The sequence below is a fragment of the Lemur catta genome, chromosome 10, assembly GCF_020740605.2.
Source record: "Lemur catta isolate mLemCat1 chromosome 10, mLemCat1.pri, whole genome shotgun sequence".
NCBI classification, from domain to species: domain Eukaryota; kingdom Metazoa; phylum Chordata; class Mammalia; order Primates; family Lemuridae; genus Lemur; species Lemur catta.
The window spans coordinates 87,066,846-87,089,924 of record NC_059137.1 but is presented as its reverse complement, the minus strand read 5'-3'; the positions used below and the strand labels follow the sequence as shown (position 1 = coordinate 87,089,924).

At 42.4% G+C, this 23,079-nt stretch overlaps 1 protein-coding gene and 1 pseudogene across 1 annotated transcript in view; one reads left to right on the top strand and one right to left on the bottom strand.

Moving 5' to 3' along the window:
- Positions 1 to 23,079, top strand: part of SHC3 (SHC adaptor protein 3) — a 158,445-nt gene that overhangs the window by 9,962 nt on the left and 125,404 nt on the right. The gene's annotated exons all lie outside the window — the stretch shown is intronic.
- Positions 9,680 to 9,769, bottom strand: LOC123646814 (annotated as a pseudogene).

The window sequence follows — 23,079 nt, the reverse complement described above, 5'->3', positions numbered from 1 at the left end:
GGAGGGTCTGGGCTGCGGCTGGCGCACTGGCTCAGAGTGTGGGGGCTCGGGTGGATGTCTGTGCCCAGAGGGCTGCCTAAGGTTTCCCGCACGGCTGGAGCAGCCTGGCAGCGGGAGATGCAGCCATCTTCTATTAATATGTTGACGGTTTTAGAATCACAACCAGTGATGGAGACACCCAGGAGGGGAAACATGTTTCTACATCCCAAGGTTTTTCACACTAAAATTGAAAAAGCATGGTTTTTTCCTCCTAATTTACAAATAATAACAATAATAATAATTTATAGATGTAATTTTCTCAGTTTAAGATTTGCTGTCATGGATTTTTTAAAAAAGTATTTTGATGCATGGGTCTCTGGCCTTTACCAAATTAAAGAACAGATAGCAAATAAGTACTATTAGAAAATTGGGCCTCTTTTGGGAGCTCAGCTGTGCATGCAAGGTCAGTGGTGGGGTGCGTGAGCAGGCAGGAGCGGGGGCCGGCGGAGGTGCCCTTCTGCCCCTGAGTCCCTCCTGCTCCCCACATCCTGGGAAGCCTCAATCTGTCCTCTGACTCCCCGCATCCTGTGACTGAGGGGATCTTGGTAGCCCTAGTTCTGACTGCCTGCTCACTCCTTCCTGGGCCCAAGGCCTCCGGGTTCTCCTCTGGTCTCAGGGATGGAGCAACTGCTTTTTAAAGGATTGTTATTTGTGAGGAGGTGATGGCTGCATTATCTAAAGAACTGAGCTGTGACTTCTTTCACTGGAAGTAGCAACTCCTGTAATAGATATTTGCAGAGTGACTTACTAACTTGGGTGGGAGACGAAAATAAGACTCATCAGATAATGGCCAGCAGGGAGAACTAGTTTCTAATATCTCACAAATGATAAGATACTGAACATTCCTCTATATTCATCTTTCCACTTGGGGAAATATTTTTGCCTGTGTGTGCAACAAGTTTTAGCTAATAATAAATTTCTTATTGTCTTGGCTGTGGCCTTGGCCATAAGCACAGTGACCAATTCTACTGGTAAAAGTTACTTTCCTGCTTCTGGCTACAAAGTGAGCCCTTCTGTATTCAACTATCAAGGAGGAAATTGTTGTTATATATGTTTTCACAAGTTCAGAAAATTTACCTATGATCTTAGTTTTCAAAATTTTTTTAAGAATCCCAAATGGTTACTGAATTTTATCAAGGATTTTTTTTCAGCATCTAGTAAGATAAATAAATAAATAAATAAATAAATAAATAAATAAATAAATATATATATATATATATATATATATATATATATATATTTCCCCCTTTTCTATAAGGATAGTGAATCATTTACCTTTCTAAAATACATGTCTGTCATCTCATCCTCCTATTTAAAAGCTCTCTGTAGCTTGCCTTTCTTAGAGAATTCAATCCAAATTCGTTATTATGAGTGGGAAACTTTTGGTTTGGCTTCATCTTAGTTTCTGATCGTCATCTCTTGCTCCCCTTCCCCAATACTCTAGTCATGGGGAACAGCTTATTTCCCCCAAACTAGCTGCTCCTCTGGCCTCTTCTCTCCAGCTCACCTTGGCCTTCCAGACTTAGCCCAAATAAGCAACTGTTCTCTCCCGTCTCTCCCGCGCCGGCATTTAGTGATTTACTGCCCAGGGTCTCCACAGCTCTGTTTACCTCCGTAGTCATCCATTCAACCCGTGCTAAGTGACAATCTGCCAGATGCCTCGTGCCGTGCCCCAGAGAGTCTAGGATGAATGAAATGCTCCCTGCTCTCAGGGACACCATAATCCAGAGGCGCGTGTATGTGTGTGATACCAGGCCATGAATTGTGATGCATGATAACAGGTTATGGACTGAATGTGTCCTCCCTTAATGCATATGCTGAAACCCTGGCCCCAAGGTAATGGTATTAGGAGGTGAGGCCTCTGGGAGGCGATTAGGTTCTGGGGGTGGAGCCCTCCTGAATGACATCAGTGCCCTTATAAAAGAGGCCGCAGAGAGCTGCCTCACTCTCTTTCCACCATGTGAGGACACAGCGGGAAGATAGCTGTCTGCAAACCAGGAAGCTGACCCTCGCCTGCCACTGAACCTGCCAAGGCCTTGATCTAGGACTTCCAGCCCCAGAACTATGAGAAATATACGTGTTATTTAAGCCACCCAAGCGTGTGGTATATTTGTTATAGCAGCCTGAGTTGACAGAGATATGCTGTAAGGCCATGGATTTCCGGAAAGGTGGTCAGCCACTTACCCCAAGACTTCCCTGGGGGCAGAGCCTGTGGTAAGCACTTAGTGTGTGAAGACAGGGGAGTAGAAGTGGCCGTAGGGCACTGGGGAATGTCACTGATCACAAGTGGCCAGTAAGTTAACCTAGGGGCCTATTGTCCCCTTGGCTGTTGTGGATTAAGAACATAACTCCACAGAGGCACATTTCGAACTCTGTCTATTTGTAAGTTCTTTAGTAATTATTTCTTCTGTGAACTCGTAGAGTGCCGCAGCCCACCCAAAGTCTCTAACAGGCTGCTCCATACTTGGGGAGCTTTCTTAGCAGACCCAGGAATTCTTTTTTCTTCTGTCCTTCCTTTTGAAACCTAATTGCAGGAAGGTCTCAGTGAGAGACTCAGTTTTAATGAGAGCCAACAGAGATCATTATTAAGTTAAAATACTGTACAGCCAAATTTTACTGGGTGTTTCCAAACAAAAAGCTAAACTGGGTAACACTTTCACGTGGCCCCACTTCTAATTAAAGCATTTGTGGAAAAAAAGAGTCGGGGGAATTAATGGATCAACAAGTACTTTTTTGGGACTCAGTTCTGTGGAAGGTATTGTAGGCTGTGAAAGAGGTATAGGGACATACCCTAAAAGGAACTAGTGACCCAGTTGAACAGGAAAAGCTGATCATTAAAAACAAATCCGTGTTCCCAGAGGTGCTAATTATGTGGTAAGAGATCAGTGGTGGGCTGGGTTATCAGGAAAGGCCTCTCAGAGGGCGCAGGGTGTATCATATTCTGGGTCCTGGAGGTCTATCCAGATCTGGGTAGGAAGAGAGTGCTCAAGGCAGGAGAATCAGAGGGAGAAGCCCTTTGGAGGTGGGAGTGTGCATGCTGTGTGCTGGGGGCATGGGGAAGACATGCTACCGCAGGCTGGCTGCAGTCAGAGGAAAGCCTGACACTGGACATCAGTGGTCATTTTTCTGTACCATGAGTGGGAACGCACTCAGTCAGGGCCGGAATCCTCGGGAATCAGGGCTCTGCGGGAGTCCCTTCAGTGGCCAGGAGCTACCTCTGGAATGGAGTGACTGTTCGTTGCGGGCCATTGTGCTTTGCACCCCATGACCCCGTGCATCTGGTGGGCATTTGTTCTCTCCAGCCCTGCAGACTGAGTCCCTTCCTTGCCAGGTGACAGTCCTTGAGGTCTCTGAAGACATGTTTTCCTTTATCCTTCTCTTCCCTGAGCTAAACATTTCTCACTCCTTCAACTTTCCTGATTCCACTATATCCTGGATTATCTTATTTGTTTATATTCTGGTCTGTAAGTTAAATTTAAGAAAATTTGACCATAATAAAGAATGTGGTTCAATTACGGTTTTGGCCAGGGTTGGTATATATTTTATCTTTAGAGCTTTGTCTTGTCTTGAGTATAATTCAGGTCTTTAGTTCACAGGCCTACAGGATTAAGAGATAACTTCATCTCTGCCTAAGGTACCACACTCTTTGGTAAAGAAAGAATGATAGAGCTTTCTTTGTGCTTGTTTATTATGATTAACAAGCAGAATTATTGATTACTTCCAAAGTCACTTTCTTTTCTCAAAAGGCTCAATATAGACTTACTTTCACCTCCCACTTTCCCACTTCCACTGCCTACTATGGGCCACTTAACCACTGCGAGTTTCCAGCTGTCACTCTCTGTGATCAAAACTCAGACTGGCAATTGAGGAGACCAGTGGAATCGTCACTGGGAATTATGTTACCAATCAAACAAAGCAAATGCCCCTCTGTAGAAACATAGTAGAATAAATTCTGGTACATTTACACCATGAAATAATATGCAGTCATTTAAAAAAGTGAATTAGAGTCCTATTACAGTTGATTTGAAAAGATTTTCACAAGATATTGTTGGGTGAGAAGAGCACGATGCAAAAAGCATGTATGATATGAACCCATTACCGGAACAGGAACAATAACAAAAATGCATATATGTATCCATAATTATAGTTGGAGACTTCAACAGCCCACTCTCAGCAATTGATAGAACTGCTAGACAGAAAATCAGCAACGATATACAGAAATTGTGACACTATCAACAGGTAGGGTCTAATGTACCTTCACAGAGCATTGCACAAAACCACAGCAGAATAAACATTCAAGTGTCCATGAAACATTCACCAAGATACACCATTACTTTGGCTATAAAACAAATCCAACTAAATTTAAAAGAGTTAAAATCATACAGAATATGTTCTCTGATCATAATGGAGTTCGATTTAAAATGGAATTACATTAGAAATCAATAATAGAAAATCGGAAGGTCTCCAAACTTTAAAATTAAAAAACATGCCTACAAATAATCCATGAGACAAAGGAGAAGCTTCAAAGGAAATAAAAGATACATAGAATGGAATGAAAATAAAGCTACAACATATCAAAATATGTGAAACACAGGTAGAACACTGCTGACAGGGACATTTATAGCACCAAATGCTTACATTAGGAAAGAGAAAAGTTCTCCAACCAATAATCTAATTGTCTGTCTCAAGGCACTAAAAAAGAAGGACCAAAGTAAGCAGAAGGAAGAAAGTAACAAAAATAAAAGCAAAAATCAATGAAATTAAAAACAGAAAATCAATAAAAAAATTAATAAAACCAAAATCACGTTCTTTGAAGAAAATCAGTAAAATTGATAAGCCTAGCAAGATTCACAAAGATAAAAAAGAGAAAATACAAATCACTAATAGCAGGAATGAAATGAGAGATCTCAGCAGATCCTGCAGCCATTAAAAGGGCAATAAGGGAATACTATGAACAACTTTATCCTCATAAATTCAACAACATAGAATAAATGGATCAATTGCTTTAAAACCACAAACTACCCCAAATCAACCAAGATGAAAGAGACAACAGTTCTATAGACATCAATGAAACTAAATTTGTAATTAAAAAGCTCTCCCCCCCAAAAAAAAAATCTCCAGGCCAAGATGGTTTTATTGGACAGTTTCACTCAACATTTAAAGAATTAACATCCCTTTTACTTAATCTCTTCCAGAAAATAGAAGACAAAACACTTCCCAACTCATTTTTTGGAAGTAGTATTACCTTGATACCAAAAACCAGACAAGGTAGTATAAAAAAAAGAGAGAGAGAGAGAAAGAACAGAAAAAAGAAAGAAAGAAAACTATAGAACACTATCTCTCAAGAACTTACGTACAAATTTTTCAACAAAAATTTACCAAGTAAAATATGCAATATCTAAAAAAATTATACATCATGACTAAGTGGGATTTAGCAGGTATTCAAGATTTGTTCAACATTTGAAAAATTAATCAACATAATCAACCAAATTCCTAGAGCTAATAAGTGAATTTAGCATGGGTGTAGGATCCAAGATGCCTACACAAAACCAATCTCATTTCTGAATACTAAAAATAAACATGTGGAAGCTGAAATTAATGCACAACATTTACAATCACACTGATGTAAAGGACGTACTTAGGTATAAACCTAACAAAAAGTGTATAGGATATGTTTGCTAACAATCACAAAATACTGATGAAAGGAATTTTAAAAATGTTTAAATAAATGGAAACACCATGTTGTAAGACTCAAAATAGTAATGATGTCAATTCTTCTCAAATCTATAGTTTTAATGCAACATCCCACAACGTGTTTTATAGACAAAGACAAGCTTATTCTAAAATTTATGTGGAAGGCCCAGACCCTAGATACCTAAAAATATCTTCAAAATGAAGAATAAAGGAGGATGGATCACTCTATCCAATACGAAGACCTATTCTATAGCTATGGTAATCAAGACTGGTGGAATTGGCAGAGGGATAGGCACAGGTCAATGGGAACATGTTAAAGAACCCCAAAATAGACCCATGCAAATATGGCCAACTGATTTTGACAAAGATGCAAAAGCAATTCAGTGGAGGAAGGATGGCCTCTTTAATAAACTGTGCAGGAGCAATTGGACATCCATATGCTAAAAAGGAAACCTTGACCCAAACTTCATACCTTATACAAAAATTAACTCAAAATGAATCACAGACTTAAATGTAAAATGTAAGTTATAAAACTTCTAGAAAAAAACATAAGAGAAAGTCCTTGAGTTTTAGGGGTAGGCAAAGAGTCTTTTAGCATGACACCAAAGTATAATGTGTACCAGGAAAGAGTAATGAATTGGACCTCATCCCAATGTTTAAAAAATTTGTTCTGCAAAGACTCTGCTAAGAGGATGAAAAGACAAGCTCCAAAGTGAGAGAAAATATTTGCAAACCACATATCCAACAAAGGAATGATATCTGGAATCTACCAAAATCTCTGAAAAACTCGATAATAAAAACAGTAGTAACCAATATTAAACAGTAGTAAACTGTAAAATAAATTATAAATAATAAATAATAAACAATGAAACAGTAATGAAGCAAAGAAGATCCAATTAGAAAATGGACAAAGACATGAAAGATATTTTACCAAAGGGCAAATAAACACATGAAGGTATGTTCAACATTATTAGCCATAAGGAAAATGAAAATTAATACCACAATGAATTATCATTAGATGCCTCCCAGAATGGTTAAAATAAAAAAAGTAGGGACAACAGCAAATGCTAGCAAGACTGTGGAGGAAGTAAATCACAAACATCATTGATGGGGATATAAAATGGTGCCGTCCTTCTGCAAACACTCTGGTTACTCACCCGACATTCACATTGGGCTCAAGAGCACTCCAGAAAAAAAAATCAGTTTGGCAGTATATTAGTTTCCTGTTGCCTATCTAACAAATAAGCACTAATTCAGGGGTTTAAAACAACAGGAGTTTATTATCTTACCATTCTGGAGGTCAGAGTCTGAAATGAGTCTCACAGGCTAAAATCAAGGTGTCTGCAGGCCTGGTTTATTCTGGTGGCTCCAGGGGGGAATCTGTGTTTTGCCTTTTCCAGCTCTCCAAGGCTGCCAGCACTCCTCGGCTTGTGGTCACGTTACTTCAGTCTCTGCTTCTATTGTCTCATTGCCCTTTTACCATCTGTAGTCAGATTTTCCTCTTCCTCCTTCTTACAAGGCCACTTGTTGTATTTATGGGCCACCCCACTAATCCAGAATAATCTCTCCATCTCAAGATCCTTAACTTAATACCATCTATAAAGTTCCTTTTGCCATTTAAGTTAACATTCCAGGTTCCAGGGATTGGGACCTCAACATCTTTGGGAACTGGGGACATTATTCATTCTACCACAGGCAGTTTCTTATCAAACTAAACATCTTATCAAACTAAACATGCAATGGCCCTACAAACCAGCAATTACACTCCTGGGCATTTATCTCAGAGAAATGAAAACTTTTGTTCACACAAAAACCTGTACATGAATGCTTATAGAAACCTTATTCATAATAGCTCCAAACTGGAAACATCCTAGATGTCCTTCAATGAGTGAATGCTTAAACAAGATTTTGGTCCATCCACACCATACTACTCTGCAATAAAAATGAATAGACTATTGACACACGGAACAATTTAGATGACTTTCAGAAAAACATAGTGAACAAAAAAAGGCAATCCTAAAAGTTTATGTACTGTATGATTCCCTCTATACAGCTTTCTTAAAATGATGAAATTATAGCCATGGATTAGTGGTTGCCAGAGATTAAGTATGGGAAATCTGGGGGCAGGTGGGGGTGGCTGTAAAAGGGCAACGTGAGGACCCCTGTGGGGGTGGGACTGCTCTGTGTCGTGACTGTATCCGCATCATATCCCAACTGTGAGACCATAATGCAGTTCTGCAGGACGCTACTGCTGCGTCAGCTGCTTAAAGGGTGCGTGGGGTCTCCCTGTGTTATTTCTTACAACTTCATGTGATTCTACAATAATCTCAAAATTAAAAGTTTAACTTAGAAAGTATGTGTGTACATGTCTACATAAGTCTGTGCAGGGTCATAGGAACATGGCGATACATAGAGAAGCATTCTATATTAGATATTTGTTGCTGCATTATAAATTACTCTAACATTTAGTGGATTAAAACATTTACTATCTCTCACAGTTCCTGCAGGTCAGGAATTAAGCAATGGCTTGGTGGGGCAGTTATAATCCAGGGTCTTCCATGAGGTTGTTAGACGTCAGCTGGGACTGCGGTCATCTGAAGGCTTGGCTGGGGCTGGCCCTTCAGGATGGTGTCCTCAGGGGGCTGGCAAGTGTCGAGGCTGGCAAGGGCTGGCTGCATGCAGGCCTCAGTTCCTTTCCACACGGACCTTTCCGCAGGGCTGCGTGAGTGTCACTATGGAGTCATGGATGGCTTCCCCCAGCACGAGCACGATCGAGGCAGTCATGTCTTTTATGGCCTAGCCTTGGAAGTCACGTGCTATCACTTCTGCCACATTCTCCTGGTCACATGGGTCCATCCCATTCAGTGGGGGAGGGGACTCCACAAGGACACAGATACCAGGGGGCCTTGGAAACATAACTGTTGTGTCGTGAGTATAGATTCACGGGTTTTAGGCTGGAAAGAAGCATACACAAAGCCTGGCTGAGAATAAGAATCAGTCCCACGGGTGAGCAAAAATGGAATTTAAAAGTTTAATAGAAACAATTTTCCTCCACAAAGAGGCAGATGGGGTGGCATGAATTTCTTGTGCCAGAGGCAGTTATAACAGATGAACCCTCAGGTGCCACGCTGAGTTAACCAGAGCTGGCCGGCAATCAGTGGGGATCTGGGAGGGAAAGACCGAGGGAGCGGACAGTGCTTGAGAAGGTGGCCAGGTGGAGAGGCAGCTGGACTATGACATGAGAACCAGAGGTGGTTCAGGGGCCGAGCTGAGGTCAGAGTCAGCAGCTGGTACTGCTTCTCAACAGGGTTACTCAGGGTGGCCTTGCTGGGCTCAGTGGCACCCAAGAACAAGTCCGGCACATTGGCTGGTGGCAGCAGGACTGTACCAGCATTTCCATAGGGGACGGAGCTGGCAGCAGTCCTGTGAGGTCAGGGTGATGCTAGCACATCCTATAAGGTGGGGCTTTCTAACCATGGGTGGGAAAGGAATGGACCAGAATAAGGGAGCCGAGGCCCCCATGACCAGCACTCTGGCCCAGGCTTCAGAGCCGCTGGCCTGCTTCTCGGTCATTCCAGCCAGACCACGGGTGGGCTGAATGGTTGTTCCCCGAGAGCAAGGAGAGAGAAGCAGGCTGCAGGCTTAAGGGCTGGTGGCCCAGGGTAGAACACAAGCCAGGCATCCAGACACAGTCGAGTCTCATGAAACAGAGGCTGGTGCAGAGACTGGGTCCAAGGCTGAGGCTCCACAAGCGAGATGAAGAAGTCTGGCTCCATCGGACCGGAAACAGCACGGAGAACCCGCTGGGAAACCAGCGCAGCTGCACGAAGAGGAGCTGAGCAGGCCGTCCCGGGCCCATCCTGGCCAACAGTTGTTTCTGAGGGGGAAGTGCGGAAAACCAGTGCTCGAAGGGAGACTATAAATTTTCTTTCTTTCTTATTTTTTAAGTCACGGCCCACGTCATAAAAAGGTTTGAGGCACATGTCACACATTAGCATGAAAACCTAGTCATCGTGCTTATGAACTACACAGGGATCTAAGTTTCCTAAGACCAAGCAGCCAGTTTAGCCTTCGAGTGTGCACGAGAATGGCAAATGGGAATGTACTGGAATAAAACTGACTGTTAGCTCTGCGCCCCTCACCCGTTAGCCAGAACGTGGCTTCGGTCATAATACCAGTATGTATTTTTAGAATATTTCTTTGCTCTTTTCCTTTGACTTTGAATAGCAGATGTGGTCTATTGCATTGCTGTGATTTTCAGATGAAATCAAGCACAGTGGTTACTTTTAACCAAACCCCAGTCATACTTCCTCTCTCTGAGTCAGCTTCCTCATCGTAAATGAGACCGATGACACACGCCACCAGCTAACATTTACAAAGGCACCCTAGATCTTCTGATGAACATCTATATGGCATTTACATTATTATAATTTTCTCTGGGAGATGAAAGATTTAAAAGACAGTTGTCGTACTGGCTGAGGAAATTTAGATATAGGATTAGGATGTAGCCAAATGGCTAATTTCTTCCCTGAGTCAATTGAATGGAAGCTGAAAAAAAGTCTGGCAAAGGAGGCAGGAAAACTGAAAGAGGGTTGGCACCTTTTTCCATGCCCAAGACTGTCCTGGGGCACCTCCTCCTCACGTGCCCTTTGAACCTGGCCACACTGACACACAATCTGGCTCTGGAAGAGTTAGGCTTCACCCTAACAGCTGGTACTGGGACTCTGAACACATGGGCAACTTTACTTAACTCTAAATCTTCCACTTCCCTGGGGTGCACCTGAGCCTCGAGTCCATTATTTGTAAAACGGGAATAACAGCAGCACTGTCTTTATGGGGCCATCGTGGGAAATGAAGGGAACGTCTGTGAAAGGCTTGGCAGAGCGCCGAGGGCTGCAGAGCCTCACCGAGTGCACGCCTGTCTGAGCCAGCCCAGCTCCTACTGTGGAATCCAGAGCTCACCTCTCCAAAGGCTCATGAGTCAGGGCCAACCTCTGCCTTTAGTCAAAGAGGTTGATTCTTCATATTTACTTTCTTCAAGAGAGAGTACTGTTATATCACAAGATCGTGACTCTAACCACGTGTCAGCTCAGACTCCTAACCCATATGAAATTCATTCTACTGGAGGTGACGTCGTCGTGGTGCCATTCTGGATGCCACCAAGGTGGACAGGATGCTGAACCTGGAAGTGGCTCAGGGCTCTCCCTGGCCCTGAATCTGGGTTCTCAGCTTCACAGCCTCTGCAAATGATTTTTGAGGCCACAGTAGTAACAGCACAAGCCTGTCACAGAGGGCAAATGGCAAGGTGATAACCAGGGATGAGATTTGAAATCCTTTGGGTGGGAGCAGTGTGGATACCGGGGTGGGTGGTTTGTGGGGCTGCAGCCTCCCGTGCCGGCACTGAAGCTGGTGGTGTGGTGAGGAGCCCAGGGGTCGCTGCCTTATAAGCAAGGCTTCACACAACATTTCTCGTAATGACAGGTTTTTCTGGGGGAATCGATTGGAAATGGTTTTATTTTTTTTTTGATACATGTTTGTATTTTCCAAAATTTTCTACAAAGTACATACATTGTCAGAAAAAGATGAGCATTAAAAATAAAACAATTCTAAGGGCTCTCTTAAAAGAAATGATCTTTCATTCTTTTTTATTGAGTACAACATTCATAGTAGACTATGAAACCTTAAATATTCAGCTCAGTGAGCACAGATATACACACATATCACACTCATACAGACACGGGCAGAGTAAGATCTAAAGCAAATTCCCAGCCCTGGCCCCTGAGCGTCTCAACCAGTCAGTACCTTCCAGGGGTATCCACTATTCTGACTTCTGCCACCATTGATTGGTTGATCCAATTGGATCTTTTAAATGAAAAAAATGGTAATGATATTGGTCAAATTAGTACTATTAAGTATGGTCCATTTTTCCAGTAGGGATTATAACTTTTAAATAAATCCAAGGCTATCATTTAGAGGAAATTTTAGGAATATGTAACTTTGATAATACAAAGTTGTGTATAAAATAGATTAGACAAATTAATTGATGAAAAGTGGAGTTTTCCTTTTCTCAGATGCATATAAACACTCACAACAAATAATCTTAACTTTAGCATCACTAAATCAAGTCATTTTGGAACCTCACATTCTTTCAGTAGAAATATCTGGTGGATGTGCCATGCGGCATAGGTTGGCGAGAGGACAGGGGCTGACTTTAACTATTTTCTTTTAATTTCTTACTCACTACTATACTGAGGAGGATGGTTAACTTTAACACATTGTGAGAAGGTACTGTTGAACACAGACGTCTAGAACATTTTTGGTGGACTTGCTAAGGCAGTTGGACGTAGATGTTGAGGGTGTCCGTGGTGAACCCACTAAGACAGTCAAGCCTCAACTAACTTTAGCAATTCTAAACGATTTTTCAAACCTAAATATTCTGGAGCAGAATTTTGCTTGAATTTAAAATTGTCACACGTTCTGTAAATTGATTTCATTTGACCTCTGTTTATACAGTGGGTGGCAGAACTGACATATGCTCAGGCAACTGGCCACCGATGAGGAGAAGATCAGCCCACTGGACTCAGACGAAAGAGGGGAAGTTCACAGGGCTGTGGGTTCTTCCATGTTTGTTGAGTGAGTATTCACTGAGTCAGAGTTAACATGTAGGCAGGGGCTGGATTATAGTGCTATTTTACACCCCATATCTTTAACCCTAATTTCCTAGAGAGCAGTTCATAACATGTGGCCACCTTCCCTTATAGGATCTGAAGTTACTCAAGTCACTAGGGGTGGGCTCCACTAACAACAGAATCCTAGAAAGAGAATCATCAAACATTGCAAATCCAGAAGTCTATGTACAACCTTAATAAATATAAATATTTATAGTTAATAACCTTTAGCTTTCTTTTATGAAGGCAATACATGCTAATTGAAGAAAAAGTAGAAAACAAAGAAAAGCATAAAGAAAATTAAAATCACCTATAATCACAACCCTCCATGATGACTTCTATTAAAATTTCCATGAATTAATTTAGTCCTTATTTTTATTTACGCAAACTTGAGATCAAGCTGAGTGACTCCCCAAATCATTAAATATTATTGGAAGACATAGTTTTAAATGGCTGCATAATATTCTGTCCCAGAATACATAAAGAGTTCTTACAACTCAACAATAGAAACAAAAATGACAAAATTTAAAAACAAGCAAAAATTTTGCCTTAGTCTGTTTCTGTTGCTATAACAAAATACCTTAAATTAGGTAATTTATAAACAATAGAGATTTGTTGGTCACAGTTCTGGGGCTGAGAAGTCCAAGATCAAGACATCAGCAGATCTGATGTCTCATGAGGGCTTTCTCCTTCCTAGATGGCTCTTTCTCATGGCATCCCTACATGGCAGAAGGGGCAAGGGTGGCCCCTTCAATCTCTTTTATAAGGCCACTAATCCCATGCACATTGGGTATTAGGTCTCAATGTATGAATTTTGGGGGGTCACCAACACTCAGACCATAGCAGAATTTGAATAGACATTTCTTCAAAAAAAGACATGCAGATGGCCAACCATTAAGTGAAAAGATGCTCAACATCTTTACTCATTAGGGAAATGCTAATCAAAACCACGGTGAAATCCCGCTTCATACCCTTTAGCTATAATAAAAAGGATGGATGATAGCAAGTATCCACAAGGAGGTGGGGCAACTGAAACCCTCATACGTGGATGGTGGGAACATGAAATTGTGCAGCTGCTTTGGAAATGGTTTGGAGGTTCCTCAGGATATTAAACACAGGATTATCGTATGACCCAGCAATTTCACTCCTAGGTATATATCTAAGAGAACTGAAATATATGTGTACACAAATGTTCACAGCAGCATTATTTATAGCAGTCCCAAAGTGGAAAGAACCCAAATGCCATCAGCTGTTGAGTGGATAGACAGAGTGTGCACACCTGTATGGTGGGACAGTGCTCAGCTATAAAAAGGAATGAAGCACTGACCGTGCGACAACGTGGACGGACCTTGCAAACATGATGCTCATGAAAGAAGCCAGACATGAAAGGGCACATATGGCACAGTTCCACTTCTACAGAATGTACAGAATTGGCAAATCTATAGACCAGAAAGTAGATTAATGGTTACCAGGAGCTGGGGGTGGGGAGAAGATAGAGAGTGCCCGCTAATGGGCATGGGATTTCTTTTTGGTGTGACAAAAAGGTTCTGGAATTAAATAGTGGTGACGATTGTACAACATTGTGAATATAGGAGTCCCCCACTTATCCATGGGGGATATGTCCCAAGACACTCAGTGGTTGCCTGAAACCATGGATAGTGCTGAACCTTATATATACTATGTTTTTTCCTATACGTACATATTTATGATAAAGTTTAATTTATAAATTAGGCACAGTAAGAGATTAATAAAAACTAATAATAAATTAGTTGTTAACTAGTTTATTAGTTATTTATTAACTAATAAACTAACAATAAGCCAGCATCACTACTCTTGCAATTTGAAGCCATTATTAAGTAAAATAAGGGTTCCTTGAACACAAGAAGCACTGGGATACCACCACATTCGATCTGATAACTGAGACGGCTCCTTAGTGACTGATGGTAGGTAGCGTAGACAGCACGAAGACGCTGGACAAAGGGATGATTCACGTCCCAGGCAGAAGGAAGCGGGACTTCATCACACTGCTCAAAACAGTGCACCATTCAAAACTTAGGAATTGTCTATTTCTGGAATTTTCTATTTAATATTTCTGGACCACAGTTGACAATTGGGAACTGAAACCACATAAAGTGAAACTGCAAATAAGGGGGTACTACTGTATACTAAAAATCACTGAATTGTACACTTTAAAAAGGTGACTTTTATGATGTGATTATATCTCAATAAAAAATAATTGCAGAAATATAACCATGTTAAGTAAAATGAATCAGGGTAAGTGGGGACTTGACTTCATCAAGAGTCTGAGGTCTGAAGGTAAGTAGCAATTATCTAGACGAAGAGGTGAGGAAAAAATATTCTAGATAACAGGATTACAGTGTGAAAAGATCTTAGGAAGAAAGGCGTGTTGGAAAGAACATGCATTTTCTTCTTGCACCTCTCATTATTTCCTTAGATTAGGAGAAAGAAACTGGGCATTAGAATTGAAATCAAGTCCCATTTCTGAAGCAATAATGTCCACTGTGAAAATTATGACATTCGGATAAGTAACACAATGAAAAGAATCCATCCATAATCACACCCTGCAAAGCTGGCAAAAAAGGAGAAGAAAGGAGCTCTCATATACTGTGAGCGGATGTGAAAATTGGTACAAGTTTCATGAAAAGCAAATTGGAAATCCTTATCACAGCAGCTTGTGTGGGTGAGTAGTCACTGTCCAGAATACAGTGTTTCGACTTGCTTTATGAACAGAGATCGATGCCACTGGTCTAAAAATCCACGCCCTGTTATGTAGTTCTCACCTGCAACCCCTTCTACAATGAAACAGATTCCACAAAGTCGAGTGAGTCGCTGAAAGCTCACGCAGGTAGTCAGCCATGAAGCAGGTCTTTAACCTGGGGCTGTGTGACTGCGAAGCTCACCCTTGTCTCACTAAAGAGCAGAGTGCAAAATATGTACTTTGTCATTTGCCAGCCCAGTGAAAGTGACATATGTCTTTCATGGAACTGTAGTCTCCTGCTTTAAAAAGAACAGAGGACAGAAAGAATGAAATTTGAAGTTAGTGACTTTCTCTTGTTCTCTTTTCAATCTGAGTGGTTGGCATGTGGAAGCATTTGATAAATGCTGAGTGGCGTAACTGTAGTAAACTCTGCTTGAAAGCGCACGTACCAGTTAATACTTGGATTTACAGATGAGATTCTAACTCATAGAATATACATTCATCTTACTTTTATAATTAATCATTGGGAAACTCCAAGCAGGTGATTCAATTTGGAAAATGTCCACTTACTGATCTTTTAGGAAATATACCTGTAGCTCCAGCTGAATGTTGCCTGTGTCCTCAAGATACTACTCTAGACAAGGAAAGATGGGAATCTAGGTAAACTGAGGGAAAATGTTGAAATTGATAGCCATAGTGCTATAGTACTTTTTTTCTCCCAAAAAATGTTTTACATTTTATTTTGAAATAATTACAGACCCACAGGAAATTATATTAGTAAATATAATGCACTTTGTACTCCTTTCTTCCTCTCTGCTAAGATCAGCCCCTGCTTTTCCCTCATTGCTCGTGAGCTACAGTGTACAAGCTCGTAGACATTCACTTGATTCAAATAGCCAAGGGAAAGGCCTGTTTATTTAACAGTGACATATCTAAAACTCCAGAATATTTTCAGAGAAACCCAGAGAATGTTCAAGTACATGACAATACAAATTGGCGCTAATAAGTGAAATAAAATGTTAATGAAAAAATTATGATTCATGAGATCCCTGCATTATCAAATGAAGTGCTATCAACTTTGTAGTCCTCATCGCTGGAGAGTTGTCGAAAGCATCTTTAACTTTGTGAGCCTTTGGTGAATATGTTCAACAAACAAACATTTATTTTGTACCCATCACAAGTGAGCCTTTGCAGTGCACAGAGGAATAAAGGCGCAGCTGCCAAATCTGAGTGACAACATGTGTGCACGGGTCCTGGAGCCTGTGCTCCGGGTCTGGGCACTGACTCAACATTTCGGGGGCGAGGTGGCTGTCAGGGTATCGATGGGGAGGGAGAGATGGCAACACCAGACAGCCCCAAAGGTTTACATTTTCTCTGTTTTGAGTTTTGGCAGCACGGCTTTCCTATATTCTCTGCGCCAAGTGTTATGGTGTGACAAAAGGTGAAAGAGGCTTCGTGCCAACTGGCAAAGAGGTCAATGTCAATAGAACATGAACAGTTCTCTTGGGAGATAGGGAAGATTCTCACTCGGGGTGAGGAGGGCTTTCCCGCAACGTGATGTTTGATGCGGATCTGTAAGGACTGGGGTCTGAGAAACTGAGAAGGGGGCAGGTGGGGAGAGGAGGACAGGGGATCCCAGGCAGGAGGAGCTGCATATGCGGAAACAGGATGTGTGAAGGGACAGGATGGCTGGGAAAAATTTGGTTTGGCAGGAGTGTGGGTGGGGAGTTGGCACAAAATCCACAAGGTAGGGGAAGGCCAGGCTGATTAGTACTGGATTTATTACCACTTCCCTGACCAGAATGAAGCCTAGTGAGTGTAGGACCTCACGCATCTCCATCACTGGGGCCCTACCCGATCACTGGGGCCTTACCCGGCACCCAGAGAGTGCCTGGCACAGAGTGGGGCTTGGCCAACATTTCCTGGATGAATATCAAGCAGCTAAGTTTCTTCCATTCTTATTTCTGTGTGATGCTATATCCCATGAATATAGCACAATTTGTGACGTTGTTGATGAATATTTGCTTTTTTTTTTCAGTCTGAGGCTATTGTGAATAATGTTACTATGAATATTTTTGTCCATTTCTTTTGGTGGCCATATGGGTTCATTTCTCTCAGAGTGGAATTGCCGGGTCATAGGGCAGGTACGTGTTTAGCTTTGCAGGAAAACGCCAAGCAGTTTTCCAAAGTATTTGGCCGGTTTACACTCCGGCCAGCAGTGGGTAGTGCCGCTGTTGCCCCACATCCTCACCCACACTTGATGTTGCATTTTTCACTTTGCCATTCAGGTGGGTGCGTAGTGTGTGTGTGTCGTAGTCGCATCAGCCTGATGACTGATGAAATTGATCACCTTCACTTGCATTTTTGCCACTTCAAATGACCTTAAAGTTTAGTGCACAAATTTAAACTGGTATCTTTCTAATGCTAGTTCTGATACCCGAAGTTAATCAGGATTCCAGCCCAAAGCAGGTGAGAGCCTGAGCCTCCTGTCCTTCCCCTTCGTGGCCATTCTCCCTCTCCCACACTCATGCCTCCTCCCATCTTGATGTGAGATTTTACTCCCAGATCGTTACCATGTTAAAACACAGCCACAGCACTTATTTAGACTCAATTTTATTGCTTATTCAACATTGTTTCTTGCTTTTCATTTCTTTTTCTTGGATTTATATTAATTCTTGCTTGTACAGCCTCAGTTAATTCTTTCAGGGAGTTTCTGGGTGGTAAAGTTTCTGAATCTACGCATGTCTGAAAATGTTCTTACTTTCCCCTCACCCCTGCAGTATAGTACAGTACTGAAGTCCAGGTTCAAAAACTACTTTCCCTCAGACTTTTGAAGATGTTGTTCCATTGTCTTTTGTGTCTGAAGATGCTGGAGAAGTTCTGATGTCCATCAGCTCATTCTTTGTTAAAAAAATTGGTATATAGCCGGGCATGGTGGCTCATGCCTGTAGTCCCAGCTACTCGGGAGGCTGAGGCAGTAGGATCGCTTAAGCCCAGGAGTCTGAGGTTGCTGTGAGCCAGGCTGATGCCACGGCACTCACTCTAGCCCGGGCAACAGAGCCAGACTCTGTCTCAAAAAAAAAAATAAATAAATAAAAAAATAAAAAAAAAAAAAATAAAAAAAAAATAAAAAAAAAATTGGTATATATGTTAAATTGTGATAAAATATACATAACATTACATGTACTATTTTAACCAATGGAGGTGTAAGTAAGTTCATTGGTATTAAGTGTATTCACACTGTTGTCTCATTCTTTCTCACTCTGTCGCCCGGGCTGGAGGACAGTGATGTGATAATAGCTCACTGCAGCCTCGGACTCCGGGCTCGAGTGATCCTCCCACCGCAGCCTCTCTAGTAGTTGGGACCACAGGTGCACACCACAGCTCCTGGCCAATTTTTAAATTTTTTTTTTTAGAGACAGGGTCTTGGCATGTTGCCCAGGCTGCCCTGACTGAACCTTTTAGAATTTTCTCTTTATTATACTGTTGTTCTGATATTGCATCAAGATGTGGGAGATTTTTTGTTCATTTATTTTTAAAATTTTGTTTAGCACTGTATGCAACTTTTCAAATGAGGACTTGGGTCTTCAGTTCTGGAAAAGTTCTATTACCCCTCCTATGTATTCTTACTTCTGCATCTTATATTTGATGTGTGTTGGAATATCTGGATCTATTTTCCATGTCTCTTAAATTTTCTTTTACTCATCTCCTCTTTTTGTCCATTGTGCTGTTTAGTGTTCATTGTGGTTGAATCCCCAAGGTCCATTTACTCCTTCCACGTTGCGTAGCAGTGATGTGTTTTGGGAGCCAGACATCATCTCTAGGGGTGGTACTGATTCCTGTAAGCCAATCACTGTGATCATGCTCCCCTTGTGAACGACCGGCTCAGGAAGCAGGATGAAGTCCTCCAGGACAAGGCATTCTCTTGGCAGCTGTCCCTTGGGTCTTCTCTGTGCTCTGTGCTGCAGTTCTCTGGTGCATGCCCAGTGTCTGTGACCTTCCTCTTCAGTCCTGCCCTGTTGGGCTTTCCTTCTTTGTGGGATGCCTTAATGTGGCTGGTCCACCAACAGGCCCCTTCTGTTTTCCATCATTGCTAGGGATTCTCTTATTCTTTACAACTCTTCTGTACTACTAAGGATGGGGTAGTGAAGAACAGGAAATGATAGTAGGGAAATGTGTGTGTGTGATGAATTGTTTTAGAGAAAAAATGTGCTCTCTTTGATTCTAACTGATGCTATTTGCTTCTGTGACTGTGCTTGCTTTTAGTTGTTTGATAAATATAGTTAATCAGAATGAAAAACAGGTATAAGAGCAAGGGTAACTCCGTGATAGCCTAGGCTTCCTGGATGTGAGAAGCTAACAGCCTAGTTCTGCTTCTGTATATGTGGCTTGCTGGCTTGGCGCTTAGCTTAAGTGGTGCCATGACAGGCTTCACTAAAATGGAGAAAAACAAGGCCCCGGGGAGGTAACCGCAAGTGACTTCCTGATAAAGGGCTGGAGGGTCCCGGGGCCTCCAACCAATTAACTAGATAAAAAAGACAAGACATGATCAGCGCGTGAACAGCTTGTACAAGGCGTATGTTCTCAATATCGCTTGTAACCAGAAACTAAAAGTCATACAACAACAACCCTCGATGCAACGCAGGCCCTCCTCTTCCCCGAAATGACGTTAACCACAACTGGCGCCGGCGCGAAAAGCCCGAGGCTTAGAGTCAACCAATCAGGAGCCAACACGATCAGCCACTTTTAAAAGAACAAATAAACTAAAGGGGGATGGAGTGCCCAGTATGTCGTGTGCAGCCCAGTGTGTCGGGTGCAGACTAGTGTGTTGTATGCAGACTAACATGTCGTGTGGAAACTAACATACAGAAAAGTATAAAAGCTTAACCTTTACCCCAGGGCGGGGTCCTGGTTTGTGAGAGGCCACTGCGTGGGTGCTCTGGGACTTGGACCCTAGCTCGAGCTAGCCAGTAAACTCCTTTGCCTTTTGCAGCCTCAGTGACTCTGTCTCTCTGTTCCTGGGGCCGAGGGGAACCAGCTCTAACAGTAGAAGCGAGAGGCTGCTGTGGGCATGCACATTGCCAACCTCATCCAGAACCTTCAGTAGTTTTCTAAACAGAATAAAATTGTCTCCATCATGACATACATAATTTCTTTTCTGATTTACTTGGGCTAGTTAAACCTACTGGTATTTTAGGATGATGCTCTCGTTAGAGAAGGATATGTCCTTGCCAGGCCCATATAACGTGGGGTGAGAGGGCATCCAACAGCCTGGAGAGTGGATTCCTGTTTGGATCCACATCAGAAGTCTCCATCTCAGGCAGACACTGCATTGAGACAAAGGAGGTTTGTTACGTAATTTTTTGTGATCACCAAAGCAATAAATACTTGCCAACTTTGGAAAATGCAGAAAGTATAGTTTTAGGATTTTCAGGATGAGTGGATATTATTTTTAAAAATCTAACAAAACAACTCCCCGTTAATCCAACCATACAAGATAGCCCTGGTCGACAGATTTTTAAGGCCGAGAGTCAGGGTGTGATGTGAGGCAGTCTGGACTCCAGTCCTGGGTCCTCCTGCACACCTGACCTCAGGATCCTGCCTCTCAAGGCACTGGGTCTCAAGGTGTGGCCTCGGGCCAGATCATTAACAGGGGGCCTCACCTGAGACCGACTGAGTGAGAACTTCTGGGGTGGGGCCCAGTAGTCTGTGTTTATCAAGCTTTCCAGGGGATTCCAAGGCATGCTCAAGTTTGAGAACCCTTATGTTAAGCATCAGTTTCTTTTATTGTTTCTTTAGCAATGAATTTATTTGTAATTGCATAAGCAATATATCAGCACATTCCTAATGTAAAAATGTAACACAGTGAGACATACATAGAGTGAAAAAGCGAAAGTCCCTCTTAACCACACCAGGCACCAGAGTCCTTCTCAGTGGTCAGTCAGTTCCCGGTGTGGTGTGTTTTCTGTGCATGTACACGCATGCACACATTATTATGACTTGCCCTATTATTTCTCAGGTTTGTGGAATTTCAAGTTATACTTTTTCTTTCTTTTGTTAACGTAAAAAAGGCCAGACTCTTACAGAGCCAAATTTGAGGACCATGACCCGGAGCCATGCCCAAGAAGCTTGAGCAAATGGCTGGGTTACAGTTTCGTTTTATACATTTCAGGGAGACAGTGGTTACAGGTAAAGTCATAAGTCAATACGTGGGAGGCATACATTGGTTTGGCCTGAAAAGGTGGGACATCTTGAAGGGGCGGGTGGGGAGGGTTGGGGGGGCTTATAGGTGGGTTTAAAGATTCTTTGACTTGTAATTGGTTAAAGACATGAAGCTTTGTCTAAAGGCTTGGAATGTTTTAACATAAGGAGCTATTTATCAGAGATAAGTCACCCGGACATATATTTGTTGTGTAAATTGAGGACCTGCAGGTTTGTCTTGCATATGCTTAGGCCTGTTAATGGGTTACAAAGGATGTCCCCAAGAAGGGAGGGGGGCATGATGAGGCATGTCTGATCTCCCTCCTCATGGCAGGCAGTTTAGTTTTGGGATATTCCTTTGGCCAAGAGGGCGTCCATTCAGTCAGCCTGTTGGTGGGGGAGCCTTAAGATTTTATTTTAGTTCACACTTTAAATAAGACCCTTCATGGATGGATCCTCATCATGAAAACTCACAGTCGGGCCATGATCTTGAAGAGCAAACATGAGAGCTCAAAAGACAAACCACACAGCCACCCCAAGGCCCCAAGCAGGGTGCAGCATACTCTCATGAGGTCCAGACACGTCCCTGTGGCCTAGGGGCTTAGCAGTACCTCCCTCTCACCTGAGGAGTGAGGGCTGTATATTTTGAGTATTACTTTGCAGTTGACAAAGCAAAGCACCTTGACACACTAACCCTGCCTTGGGTCCCTGGAGGTTCCAAGCGAGCAGGATCGTTTTCAGTGGCAGCGTAGACTGAGTGCTGAGAGCTGTCTCTTACTGACCATGTCTCCTGTGACTCATGAACACGAGAATTTTCTGTTGTACTTGGACCCTGTCCCTCTGTCTCTAACTTCCCAGATACCATGAAACCTTCTGCAGTTCTGGCTCCAACAATGTGTTTCCCAAGCCCTTTCCCTCTCCGAGACTCGGGGTGGAAGGGCGGACCTGCGACCACCCTTGCCCTCAGACCACTCCTGGCGCGTGCATCCTGGGTCTGGTGTGCCTCTGAGATGGCGGCTCACCGCTTTCCTGGGTGAGGCGTTAGAAGGTGACTTATCTATGACTAATCTTTTCCAGCTCTTGTTTGGCTTCCTGCCCTTTCCGTGCCTTTGCTGCAGGCTCAGACTCTCAGTTGCAGAGGAAGGTCTTTGTCAAGACTCTCTTTACAAAATAATGGCTTTTGTCTTCGTGCTACTGGCTGTTATAGCTCTTTTCTTATGTATTGAAGGAGCAACATGTTTCATTTATTTTCCTCTTTCTCCTGACGAATTGAGTTTCTTTTAGGGCCTTTGTAAGTTGCAGCTCTTCTTCCGATGGCTCTGATTTCCTGCCCACACACCCCATTACTCCTTTGAATCCTGTAACAAGCCAGCTCAGTGTATTCTAGCAGTGACATTCTCGTTTCTGTTACAGGAACTCTGTATCCACCCCTACATGTTTTTGCTTTTAATGTTTCTCATTCAGAAAGCTAATTTTATTCTGTAATTATTTTTAATAACAGTGCTGTTTCCCCATATTCTTCTGTTTCCCAATGAAAGCTTTCAGAAACTTGATTGGAATTGTTTTTTTTAATGTTGAGAACTTGAGTTTGCACAAAGTTTATCCACCACTGTGCCATCGACTTTTTAAGATTTGGGATGTTGTTGGTGCCCTAACCAGGAGCTGTGTGTCCAGGACTTACTGCAGGAAACAGAAAGAGCCAAAAAGCCGTATGTTCTGGGATCGTCAAGGTGATCTTGAGTTTGAAGAAATAAAACA